Source organism: Mustela erminea, unplaced genomic scaffold, assembly GCF_009829155.1.
Source record: "Mustela erminea isolate mMusErm1 unplaced genomic scaffold, mMusErm1.Pri scaffold_10_arrow_ctg1, whole genome shotgun sequence".
Lineage (NCBI taxonomy): Eukaryota > Metazoa > Chordata > Mammalia > Carnivora > Mustelidae > Mustela > Mustela erminea.
Genome location: NW_022476393.1, coordinates 44,052 through 64,457, shown reverse-complemented (window position 1 = coordinate 64,457; position 20,406 = coordinate 44,052). Strand labels below are relative to the sequence as shown.

General features: G+C 45.2%; 1 long non-coding RNA gene across 6 annotated transcripts in view; it reads left to right on the top strand.

Annotated features, from left to right (window-relative positions):
• Nucleotides 1-6,398: 6,398 nt before the first annotated feature.
• Nucleotides 6,399-20,406, top strand: part of LOC116583958 — a 53,551-nt gene continuing 39,543 nt past the window's right edge. For 5 of the 6 annotated variants that reach the window (XR_004282981.1, XR_004282980.1, XR_004282979.1 and 2 more), the window contains exons 1-2: nucleotides 6,399-6,533; nucleotides 17,539-17,733. This is a non-coding gene — a long non-coding RNA (uncharacterized LOC116583958). Of the gene's footprint in view, nucleotides 6,534-7,019; nucleotides 7,121-17,538; nucleotides 17,734-20,406 lie in introns of those variants that run through there. The other variant, XR_004282982.1, reaches the window with a different exon arrangement.

The following is a 20,406-nucleotide window of genomic DNA, read 5'->3' as shown; positions in this document are numbered from 1 at the left end:
AATTAGTTAATTAATTCAAGTAAGAGTTATTGACAAATATATGTAGAATGTATTGGTCACTTTGCTGGAGGTGCAGCCAAAGTCAACTCTATGGGATTTTCATTATACTGTGTTAGAAAAATATGAAAAAAATAAACAAAAATATGAATAAATTAATTTCAAAAACTGATTAAGCAAACCAGCCAGTTTTGTGATAGAAGATGATGGGTATTATGGAGGGCACATATTGCATGGAGCACTGGGTGTGGTGCATAAACAATGAATTCTGTTACGCTGAAAAGAAATTAAAAAAAAAAAGATGATGGGGATAGAGTAGTAGACCATTCAGCAGGATGATCACAGAGGGCCTAAAGAGAAATAATTTACTAAGAACTGAATGAAGAAGAGGCAGATGAATGATAACCAGAGGAGTTGCCATCCTCAGGTGGGGACCACAAATTCAAAGCTTCAAAAGGGAAAAGGCTGGGATCTGATTTGTTAATTTGCTGTTGAATCCACAGGAGCTGGAAATTATGGAGTACATGTTAAGTGCAAAGTTAATAAATGATGATATCTTTTTTACATTTGGAAATAATAAATGAGGGAGAGTTTTGTTATTTGAAGAGGGTCATGTATACATTTCAGGAAGCTGGAAGTCAAAGATGAATCTTGTGCTTCCTTGAGATTTGTTATACTTTGTATTTCCATAATATACTGTTCATTAATTTGATTTATCAATGTGTTCTCAAACCTACAAGCAGTTTTGTCTTATTGATTTTTATTAAATATCACAATTAATTGCTAGTTTGATAATTACCAATGTTAAAATTTTTTACTTGAACTCTGAATGAACACAAAAGTGCTGAAGGCTTGACATAAGAAGATGGAAACATATGGAACTAAAAATTCATGTAGGGGAAAAAACCAAACATGGGAACAATCTGTTACACAGGCTAAGAGCAATATTTTTTATCTATTTATTTTTAAGATTTTATTTATATTTCAGTTAATGTACAGAATAACATTAGTTTAAGGTGTAAAAATCTAGTGATTCAACACTTTTCTACAACACCTGGTGTTCTTCCCCACTTCTTATTTTAAATTTTTATTTATTTTTTTAAATTTTTAAAAATTTCTTTTCAGTGTTCCACACTACACCAAGTTCTCTATGGAATATGTGCCCTCCATAATACCCACCACCAGGCTCACCCAACCTCCCACTCCCTGCCCCTCCAAATCCCTCAGTTTGTTTCCCAGAGTCCACAGTTTCTCATGATTTGTCCCTCCCTCCAATTCCCCCCCAACTCCCTTCTCCTCTCCATATCCCCATGTCCTCCATGCTATTTGTTATGCTCCACAAATAAGCAAAACCATATGATAATTTACTCTCTCTGCTTGACTTACTTCACTCAGTGTAATCTTTTCCAGTCCTGTCCATGTTGATACAAAAGTTGGGTATTCATTCTTTCTGATGGAGGCATAATATTCCACAGTGTATATGGACCACATCTTCCTCATCCATTCGTCCGTTGAAGGGCACCTTGGTTCTTTCCACAGTTTGGTGATTGTGGCCATTGCTGTTATGAACACTGGGGTATGGATGGCCCTTCATTTCACTGCATCTGTATCTTTGGGGTAAATACCCAGTAGTGCAATTGCAAGGTCATAGGGAAGCTCTATTTTTAATTTCTTAAGGAATCTCCACACCGTTTTCCAAAGTGTCCACACCAGCTTGCATTCCCACCAAGAGTGTAAGAGGGTTTCCCTTTCTCCACATCCTCTCCAACACACATTGTTTACTGTCTTGTTCATTTTGGCCCTTCTAACTGGTGTCAGGTGGTATCTCAATGTGGTTTTGATTTGAATCTCTCTGATCACTAGTGATGATGAACATTTTTTCATGTGTCTGTTAGCCATTTGTATGTCTTCATTGGAGAAGTGTCTGTTCATGTCTTCTGCCCATTTTCTGACATGATTATCTGTTTTGTGTGTGTTGAGTTTGAGGAATACCTTATAGATCCTGGATATCAGCCCTTTGTCTATATTGTCATTTGCTAATATCTTCTCACATTCTTTGGATTGCCTCTTTGTTCTGTTGACTGTTTCCTTTGCCGTACAGAAGATTTGATCTTGATGATGTCCCAAAAATTCATTTTCGCTTTTGCTTCCTTGAGAGGTATTTATTTAAATCACATGATGAATATTTTTACCACCTAGGTTTTTGTTAGAACAAATTTACAATTTTCCTAAAGAATTTTGGAATGTGTTTACTTGGAAAATAAGTAAAACAAGGTAATATTGTATTTCTGGAAAGGCTACAAGTGCTTTCCTCCTTGCAAACTTCCCACTTGGTTAGGTAGACTTATTTAAAATCCTTGAAGTGAGTTGTGGTGCAGATCCTCTTGGCAAACATAGAGACTGCTTTTTGTTGAGTGTGTCATCCTACTACTTTGGCAATTTCACGTTTGTTACCATAGCAAAATCTCAAATTACTTTTTGTTCTACCTAAATCGCAGTACATAAATAAAAAATATCATAGACTGTTTTGCCTAAAACTTAGAGGTAACTTGAAATAGTGACATTCCGTTTAAAAGAAAATACGTTTTACCAGTACCAAAATCCAATTTCCTTTAATCATCTCTCCCCAGTGCATTGTCTTTCCATTGCTAATGTATTTCCCACTTGTAACTATTGACAAACTTTTTGCAGTTCATGACTGAAATTACTTTCAGGGACCACCACAATTTTAACTTTGTGTTTGTTTCATTTATTACTGAAAATAAATTTCATTAAACATTTAAAAATATTCTTATATGATATCATAATATAATCCTTTTCCATGTAGATGATGATATCATATAAGAATATTTTTAAATGTTTAATGAAATGGCTTATTAACTAGATTGAATAGTCAGATAATAGAAATGGAAGAAATTCACTGAGGTTTATTCCTCTGGGTTATAAAACCATAAAAGCAGGTACATCTTGGTTACAGATTATTGTAGAGTTTGCAGAGGTCTTACTAAATTTAGCAGGTACTTTGTAACTTTTGTTCAGTGAGTGATTTAATTGGCAATCATTGGAAAGGCAAGTTAGAAAAGAGAGATAAGGGTTTGCAAGACCTGAAGATGTTGATTAAAAAATAAGGAAAATTGGGCGTCCCTGGGTGGTGATGTCTTGGTTTTGGCTGAGGTCCTGATCTCAGGGTCATGATATGGAGCCTTGTGTCAGGCTCCACACTCAGTGGGTGTCTGCTTAGGATTTTTCTTCCTCTCCCTCTCTTTCTGCCCCACCACCACCTCTTTCTCTCTCTCCCTCTCTCAAATAAATAAATAAATCTTAAAAGAAAATAAGCATCATGAGAGACTATGGACTCTGAAAAACTATCTGAGGGGTTTGAAGTGGTGGGGGGGTGGGAGGTTGGGGTACCAGGTGGTGGGTATTATAGAGGGCATGGATTGCATGGAGCACTGGGTGTGGTGAAAAAAAAATGAATACTGTTATACTGAAAATAAATAAATTTAATTAAAAAAATTCTTAAAAAAAAAGAAAATAAGCACAACTGATTTGGTCTGAGAAATAAGGAGCTTAGAAATTGTCACTCCTTCCCAACAACTAAAAAGCTGAAGAAACTGAAAAATAAGCAATTCTCCTTAGATATTTCAGAGAGTGAGTTCATGGACAAACCACTGCTTCTAAAACTGGAGAGACAGACAGGCAGAGACAGAGAATTACAACTTTCCAGAGCAGAAACTTCCACAGAAACCAGTCCTGGGGTTGGGAAACCTGAGCTGTAATTAGTGAATTGCTTGGAGGTTTAGTGTGGATATGACTCTGGTAAGAACTCTAAGTGAGGACAAGCCCCGCAAAACAAAAACAAACTCCAAGGGGACCCAGCCATAGGGGGTCTCTATACATTTGTGAGTTTTACCTCCAGGGGTTCTACCAGGTCCTCATAGTTAATAGTGGAGAAAAATTTCCTCATACCTCTAGCAGGAGAAAGGGAAACGTAACCATTTATCTATATAAGAACAACTCAAGATGCTGATGGAAAGTAACGATGAGCAAAAGAACGGGAGAAAGTCTCCTTATTCATGCATATAAGATTCAATATGGTCAAGATGCAGGTTCTTCACAAATTGGTCTGTAGATTCAAGACAATCCCAGTCAAAATACCATCAAGTTAATTTACGGATATCAGCAAACTAATTCTAAATTTACTTGAAAGAAGAAGACCAACAATAGTCAACATCATATTAAAGGAGAGGAACAAAATCCGAACACAGATAATACTCTTTGTATAAAAGGAAAGGCATTCAGGAACCGGTAGTTGGGAAGATGAAATACCCTGGAGATGACCTCTTTTCTCTTTAAAAGATAAGTTTATGGATATAATAAATAATAGATAAATTAACAGAGATATCAGAATGAGACAGGTTTGTTCCCAAGGGTGCAAAATTTAAGGAGTCACTCACTTACAGAGTCACTCACTTACAGACTTACAGAGTCTGTTTACAGAAAACAAAATCTGGACACAGATGGCCAGTTTTGTCATGACAAATTTGCAACCATTTGTCCAGCAAATCAATTTTTATTTTGTACTTATAGATTTTCAGTTAAATTTCCAAATTCTGTTACGATTTCACTTTCCTCATTTACATTGTTTATTCATCCAAACGTGTTTATTGAGTTCCTACCTAATGTGTCATGGGCTAGGCGATTGATTATATATTGGTGAAGAAAACAAAAGCTGACTGCCCTTTTGGAGTTAATGATAAGTGAGAGATCAAGAGACATTTAACATGTACATAACTAAGTTAATAAGGACTTATTGTGGTAAGGACAATAAAAGAAACAAACATGATGCAAGAATGTCTATTATTACTGATTCATGTTAGAGAAAATAATGATCATCTCCAAGACTAAGATATGGTGGGGGATCAACCATATAGAAAAACTTTGGGGATGCAGTGTGGTTGAGGAAAATTCCTGCCTGAAGTCCCAAAATATTTCTTTGAATGGTAAATATTAAAGTTAAAAATGAAATAAAAAATAGGAAGATATTTTTTCAAGCATATAGAATAAAAACAAACTACATTTGGTCATACCACAAAGATACTACTAATGAAGTTATTTCTTCCTTTCTAGTTTTGTCCCATGCCAGCTTTAGTAAAATTCATATTACTCCTTGACTACTACTCTTCTGCTCTTGTCTTTCTTCTTTCTCTTCCTTCTACTCTTCCTTTTTATTCTTACATATTTAAGATTGATCTAATTTTAATTTCTTCTCATTTAAAGCCACTCTTGAAGGGGCGTCTGGGTGGCTCAGTTGTTGAGTTTCAGCTCAGGTCATGATCTTTTCATTTCTGGGATCCAGCCCAGAGTGGGCACAGAGCCCACTCCCTGCTCTGTGCCCAGCAGGGAGTCTGCTTGAAAATTCTCTGCCTCTGCCCATCACTCCCTTTCTCTCTCTCTCTCTCTCTCTCTCTCACACACACGCACACACACACACACTCTTTCTTTCTAAAATAAACAAATCTTTAAAACAATAAAGCTACTCTTGGATATTTTAAGTTTTTGTTGCTGTTGTGAATGAGGTCTGGTCTCTATGTTCCTTTTCATAATCTACGTAGTCTTGATGTTTCACTGTAGAGAAATTTTAAACAGAGAAAATTCTAAGGAGTAAATAAAAATCTCTCACAGTATGTTATCTGGTTAATATTTGCAGCATATTTCAGGTTTATGTTTATATTTCTAAAATCAAGCATTTTTGTTGGTCATATGTAATGATTACATTTTGTAACTATCATTTACTTATGTAAAAGAAATTATTGAGTTTTTCTATATGTAGCTTGTATATGCCATTATCCATTGTATCTAATTACTAACACTTTTAATCAAATGCTTTATCTTCATCTATTGAAATAATTGTTATTTTCATATTTCACCAAGTGATGAGTAAGAGTAGATTTATGTATTTTTTTGGAACAGGAATGCCCGTGTGTTCCTGGAACAGAATTTATCTATTCATGGTATGTTGCTTCTATTTATTTTGTGTCAATTTACATACATACAATACAAAATTTACTACAACGGCTCATTCCATATGCCTTATATATCAAAATTCTTCCTCTACTTATGAGAAGATCCTCTGGTAGAAAATAATAATTCTTCCATTTTCATCACTTTCTTTCAAGGATTGTTATTTCTTTGACTTTTCCATATCTCACTCTGAAGTCCACTTATATGACATTTAAAACATAATTTTATACTTTTAGCCATTTAAATAACAGAATTGTATAGAATTCACTATTATGAAGAGTGGTGTGATAGAAAATGTTTATCTGTTGATTGTTCAGAGCAACAACAAAAAGTAGCCATAATTTGTAACATTCGTTTGCTTCCATGGGGATGGGAGTTGCCCCAGGCAGCGGTGCAGCAACGGCGGGGGGCGGGCGTGGTGGGCGGGACCATCGTGCGCGCCAAGGGGGCAGGGCAGCGAAATGCCGCAGAGGCCTGGGGCACAGGGCCGCATCCGATCGGCGGCAGCTGAGGTAAGGGGGACAGGGTGAGGGCACAGCAGGGTGGCAGGGTGCATGTGGCTGTAGCAATGTGGAGGAAGTGCGGGGAGCGGGGCGGATATTCAGGGCGGAAGTAGCAGTAACATGCCTGGCAGCGGGGAGGCAACGGAGCAGGGGGGAGGGGTAAGCCGTCAGGCAGTAGTGGGGGGTTGGGGGCGGGACAAGCCGGGCGTTAGCGGGTCGTCAACGTCAGGGCGTGGTGGGCTGGGCTGAATAAGCCTGAGGGGTTTGCAGCCGGGAGAGAAAACTGAGGTAGGGGGACGGGATCACGGAGGAGGGAGCAGGGGTCACCAGAGGCGGGAAGGGGGCAGGCAGTAGTCGTACAGGGAGGGGTGGGAGCTGCGTGGCACCCGAGCGGGGCAGCCATGTGGCACCTCTGGGGGTTGGGTAGAATCTAGGCAGCAGAGGGGTGAGGGGATGGGAGCAGTCCCAGGCAGCAGTGCGGCAATGGCGGGGGGCGTGCGGGGTGGGCGGGACCATCGTGCGCGCCAAGGGGGCAGGGCAGCGAAACGCCGCAGAAGCCTGAGGCGCAGGGCCGCAGCGGATGGGCGGCAGCTGAGGTAAGCGGGGCAGGGTGAGGGCACAGCAGGGTGTCAGGATGCATGTGGCTGTAGCAATGTGGAGGAGGCGCGGGGAGGGGGGCGGATATTCAGGGCGGAAGTAGCGGTAACGTGCCTGGCAGCGGGGAGGCAACGGAGCAGGGGGGAGGGGAAGCCGTCAGGCAGTAGTGGGGGGTTGGGGGCGGGACAAGCCGGGCATGAGCGCTGCGTCAATGTCAGGGCGTGGTGGGCCGGGCTGCATGGGCCTGGGGGTTTGCAACTGGGAGGCAATACTGAGGTAGGAGGCCGCGATCACGGAGGAGGGAGCAGGGCTCACCAGAGGCTGGGAAGGGAACATACAGTAGTGGCACAGGGAGGGGTGGGAGCTGCGTGGCACCTGTGGGGGATGGTCGGAATCTAGGCGGCAGCAGAGGGGGTGACGGGGTGAGGGGGTGAGGGGGTGGGAGCAGCCCCAGGCAACCGGGCAGCAACAGTTAGGAGGGGGTGGTGGGCGGGCCCATCCTGCGCGCCAAGGGGGCGGGGAGGTGAAGCGCAGCAGAGGCCTGGGGCACAGAGCCGCAGCGGAGTGGAAGCAGCTGAGGTAAGGACAGGGGTGTATGTGGGCGGTTGCAATGTGGTGGAAGCACGGGGAGGTGGTGGATAGGGCGCTAGTAGCACGGTAATGTGGCTGGCAGTGGGAGACCACGGAGACGGGGGAGAGGGAAGCAGCTAGGCGGTGGTGGTGGGTGGAGGGTAGGGACCAGCCTGGCATCATCGGGAGGCCAGTGTTTTGGCGTGGTGAGCAGGGTAGCAGGGCTGCAAGGGTGCCAGGAGGTGTCAGAGAGGTGAAAACGCTCAGGTATGGGGGCGGGACCAGTGGGGGAGAGAGCTGGGGTCACCAGAGTCGGGGGAGGGGGCAACCAGTCAGTAGTGGTGCAGGGAGGGGTAGTGGCCATGGGTCGGGAGCTGTGTGCCATCTGAGGGGGTCAGCAGTGTGGCACCTGGAGGGGTTGGGTGGAGTAGAGGCGGCAGGGCAGCATAGGGAGGGTGGACCAGCCCTGAGGCAGCAGCACAGAGACAGCTTGGCTGGCTTGCTGGGCCTGCTCATAGTGCTTGCCAACGAGGCGGGGAAGCGAAGCGCAGCAGAGGCCGGGGCACAGGACAGAGGCCACCCGGCACTGAGGGGGCCTGTGGGGGGGCACAGCTGGGTGGCAGGGGTGCATTTTTGGGGAGCAGCAAGCTGGTAGCCGCGCCGGGGTTGGTGGACGTGCTGGGCAGCCACATGCTTGGCAGCCAGGAGGCATCAGAGTGGGGGAAGGGGAGTAGCTAGGCCGTAGTGTCCTTGGGGGTGGGCAGGACTAGCAGGATATGAGCAGGGTGTCAATGTCATGGTGTGGTGGGTCAGGCAGCGAAGCAAGGGCCTGGCTTTGCTGGGCTTGGTGCATGTCTACAGGGCGGGACCACTGTTAGCAGCAGCAGCAGCGTGGACCCAGGGTAGCAGTGGAGAGGCAATGGTGGTTGTAAGTGGGGGCGCTGTGGACGGTGGTGCAGCGTGGTGGGAGCCGCTCACGTTGTGGGGGCAGCCTGGTGGTACCAGTGCGGGGAAGGTGGAGTAGGACTCATGGGGCGGCAGCAGCGGGGCAACAGGGGTAGGGAATCGGGAAGGCTCCAGAGTGGGGGACAGGGGTAGCATCGAGGTGGTAGCTGCAGGGAGGGGTGGGCAGGAATAGCAGGGGGGCAACGTGGCAGGTGGGGCAGTCATGCAAGTCAACAGGGCAGGGCTATGAAGACCAGCAGCTGCAGAACACAGGGAAGCAGCAGGACATAGGGTAAGAGTGGGACCCAGGGTGGCAGCAGATCAGAAGCAGGGTAGCGATAAGGGGGCAGTGACGGCGAGGGGCAGGGGATTGGTAGTGGGGGTGTGGGGAGAGCAGATGGGGGTGGTATCAGCAATGTGGTGGGGCATCAGGACAGGAATGAGCATGGTGGTGGGCGGGGTGGGCTGCACGGGTGCATGTGGGGTGGCAGGCGGTTGGTGGTGGCATGCGGAGAAGGGGGGACAGAACCATCTGGGAGGCAGCGGCACAGCAACTGCACAGGTAGGGCACGAAGGGCAGGGTAGGGCCTCAGTGCCTGTCAATGGGGCTGGACAGTGAAGGTCAGCAGTGGCCTTGGGCACAGGGCAGCAGCTTAGCTGCAGCAGTGGTGGTAAGGTGGACAGTATGAGGCGTGTGCTGCGGATGGCAGGGTCACGAGGCGGGGGCACCCAGGCAGTAGCAGCATTGGGAGAAGGCTGGGATGCGTGGGGCGGCAGCAGCAGGTCAACAGGGAGGGAATCTGGAGGCACTGGAGCAGGGGTGGGGGGCCGACAGGGGGGAGAAGTTCGGAGGTGTTTGGTGGGACCAGCAGGGCAAGAGCATCAGGTTAATAGCTGTGTGGGCAGGGCAGGGGCTCTGCACAGCCGTGGCAGCAAGGGGACAGTATGCAGTGAAGCAATGGTGGGGGGTGGGCAGTGAGCAGCAGTGATTTGAGGAAGGCAGTGATTTGAGATGGCAGCAGGTGGGGAGGCAAAGCAGGGAGGCGAAGCGGGGAGGGATTGGCCTGGATGTGGTTGGGAGGGACCAGTGGCACAGCAGCCACATGGCAATGGCACAGCATGGCTTGGGGGCTGGGTGGGGCAGTGGAGATGGGCAGGAGCAGGGTGACCACAGTAGCAGTGGTGGTGCTGTTGGAAACACAGGCACCAAGGCAGTAGAAGCACTGGAGGGTGGCGCAGCAGGGTGGCAGAGTCCTGGTGGGTGCACAAGGGAGCAGTAAGGGCACTGGGGGTGGCACAGTGGGGTGGCAGTGGTACAGGGTGTGGGGACCAGCCAGGTGGCAGAAGCACAGGTCAGGGGGCAGTGATTTGGTAGCAGCGCTATCAAATGCTTTTTCTGCATCTGTTGAGATGGTCCTATGATGTTGATCCTTCGTTTTGTGAATTCAGCACATTAGTTTGATTTGTGGATGTTGAGCCGCCGTTGCGTCCCTGAAATAAATCTTACTGGATCATACTTCTTCCTGTATTGTAGAATTAGGTTTGCAGGTATTTGGGTGAGGATTTTTATGTTTATGTTCATCACAGATACTAGTCTGTAATTTTCTTGGAGCGCCTTGGGAGGTTTCGATACGGGCCATGCTGGGCTCCTAAAATGAGGTGGGGCGCATTCCTTCCTCTTGTTTTTCTGGCAGAGTTGGAGAAAGATTGGTATTCATTTTTTTATGTGGATGATTTGTAGAATTCACCAGTGAAACCATGGGGTCCTGGACTTTTGCTTGTTGGAAGTTTTTGATTTCTTATTCATTTTTCAAATTAATTTATTTATTTTCAGCATAACAGTATTTATTATTTTTTCACCATACCCAGTGATCCATGCAATCCGTGCCCTCTGTAATACCCACCACCTGGTACCCCAACCTCCCACCCCTCCACCACTTCAAACCCCTCAGATTGTTTTTCAGAGTCCATAGTCTCTCATGATTCACCTCCCCTTCCAATTTACCCCAACTCCCTTCTCTCTATGACCCTGCAATTGATTTCTTATTTAATCTCTCTACTGCTCATTGGTCTGTTCAGATGTCTGTTTCTTTAGGATTCGATCTTGGCAGGTTGTATGTTTCTGGAAATGTATCCTTTTCTTTTGGATTATCCAGCTTCATCTTGTTGGGGTGTAATTGTTCATAGTACATTCTTATGAGTCTTTGCATATCAATGGTTTCAGGGAACATCTCTTTCATTTCTGATGATGAGTCCTCTTTTTTTTTTTTTTTTTTTTTTAGCTTGAGTGGCTGAGACTCTGTCAGCTTTGTTCTTTTCAAAGAACCAGCTCTTTGTTGATCTGTTATAGTTCTTGTTGGTTTTTTTTCCATTTATTTATTTTCAGCATAACAGTATTATTATTTTTTCACCACACCCAGTGCTCCATGCAATCCGTGCCCTCTATAATACCGAACACCTGGTACCCCGACCTCCCATCCCCCCCGCCACTTCAAACCCCTCAGATTGTTTTGGAGAGTCCATAGTCTCTCATGATTCACCTCCCCTTCCAATTTACCCCAACCCCCTTCTCTCTAACTCCCCATGTCCTCCATGATTTTTGTTATGCTCCACAAATAAGTGAAACCATATGATAAATGACTCTCTCTGCTTGACTTATTTCACTCAGCATAATCTCTTCCAGTCCCGTCCATGTTGCTACAAAAGTTGGGTATTCATCCTTTCTGATGGAGGCATAATACTCCATAATGTATATGGACCACATCTACTTCATCCATTCATCCGTTGAAGGGCCTCTTGGTTCCTTACACAGTTTGGCGACAGTGGCCATTGCTGCTATAAACATTGGGGTACAGATGGCCCTTCTTTTCATGACATCTGTATCTTTGGGGAAAATAGCCAGGAGTGCAATGGCAGGGTCATAGGGAAGTTCTATTTTTAATTTCTTGAGGAATCTCCACACTGTTCTCCAAAGAGGCTGCACCAACTTGCATTCCCACCAACAGTGGAAGAGGGTTCCCCTTTCTCCACATCCTCTCCAACACGTTTCCTGTCTTGCTAATTTTGGCCATTCTAACTGGTGTAAGGTGATATCTCAATGTAGTTTTAATTTGAATCTCCCTGATGGCTAGTGATGATGAACTTTATTTAAGTTCTGATGTGTACCTTCTACTAACTTTGGACTTTATTTGTTCTTTTCTGTTTCCTTGAGGTATCAAGTTAGGTTGCTTATTGGAGATGTTTCTTGTTTCTTGAGTTAGGCCTGTATCACTATAAACTTCCTTCTTAGAACAACTTTTTTTTTTTTTTTTTTTACGTTGGTTCTAAGGGCTGCCTGTGTGGCTTGGTCTGTTAGGTGTTGGACTTTGGCTCAAGTTATGAATTTAGGGTCCTGGAATTGAGCCCTGCATGAGGTCCCTGGTCAGCACGGGGAGCCCCTTTCTCCCTCTTCTACTGCCTGCTGCTCCTTCCACCTTGCTCAGTCTGTCTGTCTCTCTCTCCCACTCTGTGTCAAATCAATAAATGACATCTTTAAAAAAAATAAAGTGAGCTCTATGCCCAGTGTGGGGTTGAAACTCAAAACCACAAGATCAAGAGTCACAGAGCTCCACCGACTAATCGACTAGACTAATCGACTAATCGGGTGCCCCATTTTAGAACCTGTTTTACTGAATTCTGTGAATTTTGTTTCATTGTATTATTTTTTCATTTACCTCAAAGTATTTCTGTGTTCCTATTTTGGTTTGCCCATGAACCCAATTGGTTGTTCAGTAGCATGTTGTTTAGTCTCTGTGTTTATGAATTTCCAGTTTTCTTCTTGGAATTGACTTCTAGTTCTATACCACTGTGGTTGGAAAAGATGGTTGATTTGATTTCAGTCATCATTTGGGAAAATTCTAGGCTTCTGGAATTTATTGACTTGTCTTGTGGCCTTACATATGACCTAAGGTGGAGAACGTTCTAGGGGCACTTGAGAGGAGTATATTCCATTTTCTGCTTTTGGGTGGAGGGTTCTGTGTGTATCTGTCAAGTCCATCTAAATAACGGGTTGTCTGAGGCTGATGTTTCCTTTGTGATCTTCTGTCTGGATGGGGGATCATTGAGAGAAGTGTGAGGTATTAAAGTTCCCTATGGTATTGGTGCTGATTGCTTCTCTTAGGTTTGTTCATATATGCTCTACATATTTAGTTGCTCCATGCTGGGTGGGTAAATATTTATGTTGCATCGTTTTACTGCATTAATTCCATTATCAGTTGTAATGCCCTTCATTGGCTCTTGTTACAGTGTTTGGATTTTTTCTTGTTCTACTCCATTGGACTGAAAATAAGAAGATCATCTGTTAGTTCTGCAGCCATGAACAAAGCACACCCCTGCTCTAAGTTTGGTTTTCTTTTTTTTTCCTCTGTAAATAAACACAATAAATTCTTCTCCCATGACCATATCCTGACTCCAATACGAGAATGTGTATAAAAGTGCTTTATAAACTAGTAGGAGATACTGCCCAATTATGAAAGTGATTGTGCAACCACCAATGTTTTTTATTTTTTTATTTTTTTTTAAAGATTTTTATTTATTTATTTATTTGACAGAGAGAGATCACAAGTAGGCAGAGAGGCAAGCAGAGAGAGAGAGAGGAGGAAGCAGGCTTCCTGCTGAGCAGAGAGCCCGATGTGGGACTCGATCCCAGGACCCTGAGATCATGACCTGAGCCAAAGGCAGTGGCTTAACCCACTGAGCCACCCAGGCGCCCCAGGATAAGATTTTTAAGGACATATTTATTTATTGTAGAGACAGAAAGAGTGCACAAGCATATGCTAGAGAAGGGAGGGTCAGAGGGAGAGAGGGTATCCTCCAGCAGCATCCCCGCTGAGTGTGGAGCCTGGTGCAGGGATCTCTCCCAGGAGCTTGGGTTCTTGATTTGAGCCAAAATCAAGAGTCAGCTGCTTAACTGACTGTGCCACCCAGGTACCTCCAGAATAAGATTTTTTACAACATTTTTTGAGGGCTTACGGTACCCCCAGAATAAGATTTTTTATAACATTTTTTGAGGGCTTACTCTCATAGGTACTATTCTAAGTGATCTCTATTTCACTCAATTCTAAAAACTATTTTTAAATTTAAATAGAAGCTATGCTAAAAGCAAATATTCATAATATCCTCAGAGGTGGGCAGACAGGCAGAAAAGAGGTTAAGTAGGGGCACTGGGGTGGTTCAGTCATTGAAGCTTCTGCCTTTGGCTCAGGACATAATCCCAGGTTCCTGGAATCTAACCCCAGGTCAGGCTCCCTGCTCAGTGGGGAGTCGTCTTCTCCCTCTCCCTCTGTCCCTCCCCCTGCTTATGTCCCCCCCTGCTTATGCCCCCCCGACTCTCAAATAAATAATTAAATTAAAAAGGTAAGTTACTTGCTCAGTGTCATGATAAATGTTAGAACTAGATATAGTCCTGAGTGTGTGACCCTGAAGAATGTGTTCTTTACTTTTTACATTTACCAAAAAATACCTAGCCCTCAAAATACCATAGATTAAATTAGTTTCCCCTTTCTCCATACATTGAGTATCAGAAGATGCTATAATTCCAGGACCCTGGCTGCCTGGGTCAGTGGAGTGTCTGACTCTTGATGTCCGGGTTATGAGTGTAAGCCATATTGGGGGTACAGATTACTTAATTGAAAAAAAAGATGCTATATTTGGGTTTGTTTTCTTTTTCCGTTTTGACCCCTTCACCCATTTCTCCCACCTCCATCCCCAAACTTCTGCCACCCCCCATCTGTGAGCTCATATTTTTGTTTTTGTTTTGTTTAAGGTTCTACATGTGATTTCTAGTATTTGTCTTTCTGTCTGGCTTGTTTTACTTAGCATAATGCCTTGAAGGGCCACCATGTTGTAAATCAAAAGATTTCATCCTTTATTATGGCTGAGTAGAATTCCACTGTGTTTATCGACCACAGTTTCCTTATTCATTCATCCACTGATGGCATTTAGGTTGTTTCTTTATTTTCACTGTTGTAAATAATCCTGCAGTGTACACAGGGGTGAATACACCTTTGTGAGTTAGTATTTTATTTCCTTCAGATAAATACTCAGAAAGGGAATTGCTGGCTCCTTTGGCAGTTCTGTTTCTCATTTTTTGGAGGAACTTCTGTACTGTTTTCCATAGTGGCCGCACCCTTTTATACTCCTAGTAATGGTGCACTAGAGTTTTCCTCTACTCCACATCTTCACCAAAACTTGCTATTTCTTGTGTTTTTTTTAATCTTTTTTTTTTTTAAAGATTTCTTTATTTGACAGAGATTGCAAGTAGACAGAGGCAGGCAGACGGAGAGGAGGAAGCAGGCTCCCTGGTGAGTTGAGAGCCCGATGTGGGGCTCGATCCCAGGACCCTGAGATCATGACCCAAGCTGAAGGCAGAGGCTTTAACCCACTGAGCCACCCAGGTGCCCCAATTTCTTGTGTTTTTGATAATGGCCCTTCTGACAGGTGTGAAGTGGTGCCTCATTCTGGTTCGATTTGCATTTCCCTGACGATTAATGATGTTGAGCATCTTTTCGTGTTTGTGTAGACCATCTGTATTTCTTCTTCAGGAAAATGTCTATTTGGATCTGCTGGTGTTGATTACTTGTGGAGTTTTGGTGCTTTTGTGTGTTCTGTTTTGTTTTGCTGTTGAGTTGCATGGGTTCTTTATATTTTAAATATTAACCCCTTACTGGATATATAATTTACAAATGTTTTACCTTAGGTTACCTTTTTATTTTGTTGATGGTTTCCTTTGTTGTTTGGACATTTTATAGTTTGATGTAGGCCCACACTTTGCTTCTTTGTTTTTACTTTGGTATCAGCTTAAAAGCACCACTACCAAGACCTATGTCAAGGACCTTACCAAACCCTGTGTTTTCTGCTACAAGTTTTATAGTTCCAGGACTTATATTCAAGTATTTGACCCATTTTGAGTTAAATTTTGTATATGGTGTAAGAGAATGGTGCAGTTTTGTTCTTTTGCATGTGGCTCTCCAGTGTTCCCAGCACCATTGATGACAGAGACTGTTTTTTCCCCCTTGTTTATTCTTGGCTCCTTTGTCATAAAGGTCCCGGACCTTTAAACGGACTATAGATGTGTGTGTTTATTTCTGGGCTCTCTCCTGTCTTCTGGTGATGTGTGTGTTTGTTTTTATGACAATGCTAGATTGTTTTGATTCTCAAGCTTTGTCATTAGTGTGAAATGAGCAACTGCAATGCCTTTAGTATGGTTCTTCTTTCTCTAGATTGCTCTGGTATTCAGAGTCTTTTGTGGCATCATACAAATTTTTAGGTCCTTTTGTTCTCTTTCTGTGAAAAATGTCCTTAGAATTTTGATAGGAATTACAACGTAGATGGTTTAGGGAAGTATGGACATTTTACCACTATTAATTCTTCTCACCCATGAATATGTGATAACTTTCGGTTTATGTGTGTTGCCTTCAGTTTCTTTCCTTACTGTCTTGTAGTTTTCATTATACAAGATTTTACCTCTTGGTGAAGTTTATTCCTGGGTATTTTATTCTTTTTGATGCAACTTAAGGTGGGATGATCTTCCTAATTTATTTTCTGATGATTCGTTATTAGTGTATAGAAATGCAGTAGGTTTGGGGGTAGTGATATTGTATCCTGTCCCTTTACTGAATTTAGTCATAGTTTGAACAAGTTTTCACTGGCTTCTTTGAGGTTTTCCTTATATTCTGTATCATCTGCAAATAGTGACCATTTTACTTTTTTCTTTCCAGTTTTGATGCCTTCTGATTATCTTCTTGCATAATTGTTCTGCCTTGGATTTTTAATATTGTGTTCAGTAAAAGTGGCAAGGAAAAAGTGACAGTGTTCCTAACTTCGGCAATCGTAGAGGAAATAGAAAGAGCTAAAACTTTTCAGTATGGGATGTGACGTAATCTGTGTGGTTGTCGCATATGGCCTTTTTTTTTTTTTAAAGATTTTATTTATTTATTTGAGAGAGAGAGATCACAAGTAGGCAGAGAGGCAGAGAGGGGTGAAGCAGATTCCCTGCTGAGCAGAGAGCCCAATGCGGGGCTTGATCCCAGGACCCTGGGATAATGACCTGAGCTTAAGGTAGAGGCGTTAACCCACTGAGCCACCCAGGTGGCCCATATATGGCCCTTTTGGTGTTGAGGTATGTTCCTGGTCTACGTGCTCTGTTAAGAATTTTGATTGAAAACAGATATTAAAGTTTGTCAAATTCTTCCCTGCTTCTCAAATGATCACATCATTTTTATTCTTTATTTTGTTAATGTGCTATATCACTTTGATCGATGTGCTCCTGTAAACCATCGTTGCATTCCTGCAAGATCCCACTTGATCATAGTATATGATCATCTCAGCATATTGGTGAACTTGGGTTTTTAGTATTTTGTTGAACATTTTTGCATCTATAGTTATCAGGGATATTGGACTGTAAGATTCTTTTCTTGGGGTGTCCTCATTTATTTTTGTATCAGGGTAATGTTGGCCTCAGCAAGTGGGTTTAGAAGCTTTCTCTTCTGTTTTTTGGAAAAGCGGGCAAAGGACTGGTATGAATCCTTCCCTGAATGGTAGAATTTACCATGAAAGGCATCTGGTTCTGGAACTTGGTATTTTGGGAGGTTTTAAATGGCTGATATGATGAGTACTGGTGTTTTATGTAAGTATTCAATCACTAAAGATGAAACTGTTTCCATATCTTGGTGGTGGGATGGATGAAGGGGAACGAGAGTCATGGGGGCCCAGCACTCAGAGGCTCCATGTGCCACTGCGGCTGTGCCATTCCTCTCAGATGCTGGCAGAGGATGAAGAACATGGTGGAAACACGGCAAGAGTGGTAGTGGCAGGAATGTGGGGTCCGAGAGACTGATGCATGGCCCTCCTGTCCCACCCATAGGGTATCAGACCGCCTACTGCCTGGCCAACAGCAACTCCAGCACGTTCACCACAATTGGAGATGGGAGCTATGGTGAGGTGATTCATGGCCACTGAGCTGGCCCCAGAGTCAGCGTACATCTTCAGGCTGATGATCAAGATGAGGCAGGGCTGGGGGAGCCCCTAGAGGCCACCATCATCACCACTGAGAAGCGAGGTAAGGTCAGAGGCCCAGGTCCGTTGTCCTGGTGATGTGGGAAGACAGCTGGGCCCAAGGCTTCCTGGGGCAGGGCTTGCAGGGTAGTGCGTCTACATAGCCCGATATTTACCAGATAGGCAGGAATGTCCCTGGAGAGGAGGTTGTGTAACTGGATCAGGGTGGTTCTGAGTCACCATGTTGGAGGGAGGCTCCCTGAAGCCAGGTACTTTTTCTTTGATGTTCAAGAGCACATGGTCAGCTGAGCCAGGGGTTCCAAGACACGTTTCCTACCAAGCAATCCTAGGGAGATGTGTCTTCATGGATGGCGCTTCTGTTTCAAGCACTGGTAAGGTGCTTATTCATTGTCTTGGTTTATCCTCAGCCAATTTCTGGGGGAGAAAGTGCTCTGAGACCCAGTTCTACAGAAGACATGGGGCACAGACAGATTCAGTCATTTGCCAGGGACAGAGCTGTTGAGGCAGTGATGTAGACACCCTCCAGAGACACTGGACTCCCTGTTCCCACAGCAATCTGCTGTGAGTTCCCATCTCAGTGAGCTCCCGATATACCATCCAGCCTCATCCCAGGATCTGCCTCAGGGGGTTCCCTTCCCAGGGCCACTCCAACTACTATAGGCCCTTTTTATGCCACCTGACCTTGGAAGAACCGTAAGGGTTCCAGCTTAGGTCTGAGTCAGGACAGAGCAGGGGCAATCTGGAATGCAGAGCAGGCACTGAAGCCCCACTCTGAGGCTTCCAGGAGCCTGCGTGGCTCTCAGGGCAGCATGGTGCCTGCCATTTTCTGTGCTACCACCAGCCCACATGCATAGTTCCCTTAGAGTTCTGGCTTCAAAATGTGTGGCTCAGGGACTGCATCCCTGTTCTCTCCACATCCAGGGAGCAGGCTGTGCTTTGGCCCTGCTGAGGCCACAGGGTAGCACACAGGTAGTAGCTTGACTTGGCCTGTCCCAGGAGTGGTGTTGAGGGGAACATATGGCTCATTTACCTCCTGTGCTCTTGAACAGAGAGCCCCATCCATGCCCCAGAGCTATCTCCCTGGACTTTGGAGCAAATTCAAAACAACAAAATGAAAGGATCCAGGTTACATTTGGGCCCATTTACCTGCAGAGGTACTCTTGGTCTGTGGCTTGCTCATCAATGTCAAAGCAGGGCTCTTACTGGAGCACAGGTAGGCTGACAACCAGGCCTGCTGCAGGGTATCTGGAAATGTTGCCACTCTGGGAGAAACACATTTGCTCACTACTCAAGCATTATTTGTGCTGTTATGCTTAATCCTGTTCTGACCCACCTGCGTACCATGAGAGGCTGAGTGCAGTGCAGTGCCTGGAGTGTAGATTATGTTGGCTTCTCTATACATCTGTCCCTAGGGGTTATTCGGCTGGTGTGGAGGCGGTTAGGGAGCAGGTATTTGGGGCTGATGTGTCTTGCTTCCGAGGAGCCCCCTGTGTTTGAGCAGGAAGGCAGGGGGCTGCAGTCTGATCATCTGATCTGGCACCTGGGCCCACGTTGGTTACCACGGTGGTTGGGTTGAGGGGGAACACAGGGCCTGCCAGCCGGAGTCTGTGGTTCCTCAACTGCCTGTTGACAGCCTGCACCCAGGGCTCGGGGCACTGGAGCAGAGCCAGAGTCCCAGGGCCCAGGCAGATGCTCACAGGAAAGGACTGGGGCCAGGGAGGGAGGAAGGCAGGCAGGCCCATGCAGCCACAGAAGCCAGCCAGGTCACTGGGGGGCTGAAGCCCGGCTCTGTGCTCTGTGCTGCATTGGAGGGTTGGCATGTCTCAGGGCAAAAAGCACACAGTGGCAAGTCTGCCATCACCACAACCCTGAAGTAGACGGTGTGATGTGGCATGAACTCAGGCACCTGGGAGCGATGGGCGTGTCTCCTCATCCAGTCTACTTTCACATGCCTTAGGTCAGCACCTGGGCGTTGGACAGAGAGCAGCTAGCTAGGGTGCGGGAGTTCTTTCTGAGGAGGCTGGCAGGTGGAATGCTGCTCTGTGGCTGAGGTGGGCGGTGGGGGTAGAGACCAAAATAGCCCGCTAAGCACTAAGGCTCGGGTGTTGTGCAAGGGGATTCTTGGAGACACCACAAAAGAAGAACCCCATCTGCATGTCTCTGCAGAAACCTTGGTTGGGTGCAAGGAGGGAGAAAGGGTGGGAAGGAGTATATTTGCTCTTTCCACCACTATGCGGGTTACCTTCTTCCAAAGAGATCCATTGAGGACATGGAACACAGAGGCCGAGCGACCTGGTGGACACCAGGAGAGGGTGTGCTGTGCAACTGGGGGAGAAAGGGCTAGACCTGCCTGACTATAGTGGATGCAAAGGGGGCACTGAACAGGTCTGTGGGCCTTGGGCAAGGCAGTGAGCTTCAGGGATTTGCCATTATCCAGGAAGCCTCCGTAAACACTGTTGCAAATCCTTTACAACCCCTCTGGTTTTCTCCTTGGGAGAAAATTCTAGAATCAGAAACCTTAGCTCAGAAGACATGAGTGTATTTGGCTTGGAGATACGGAAACTCATGGACTCGTCATGGCCTGGCGACCAGGATGCAGGTCTTGTGGCCTCTCTGCTTCCATGTTGATGTCTTGCCTTCTATGTTAGGTGAAAATATATCTCATTAAGTGTGTGTCCACAGGCCTTTTATCCCTACTTTGCCATTAAATGCCTGT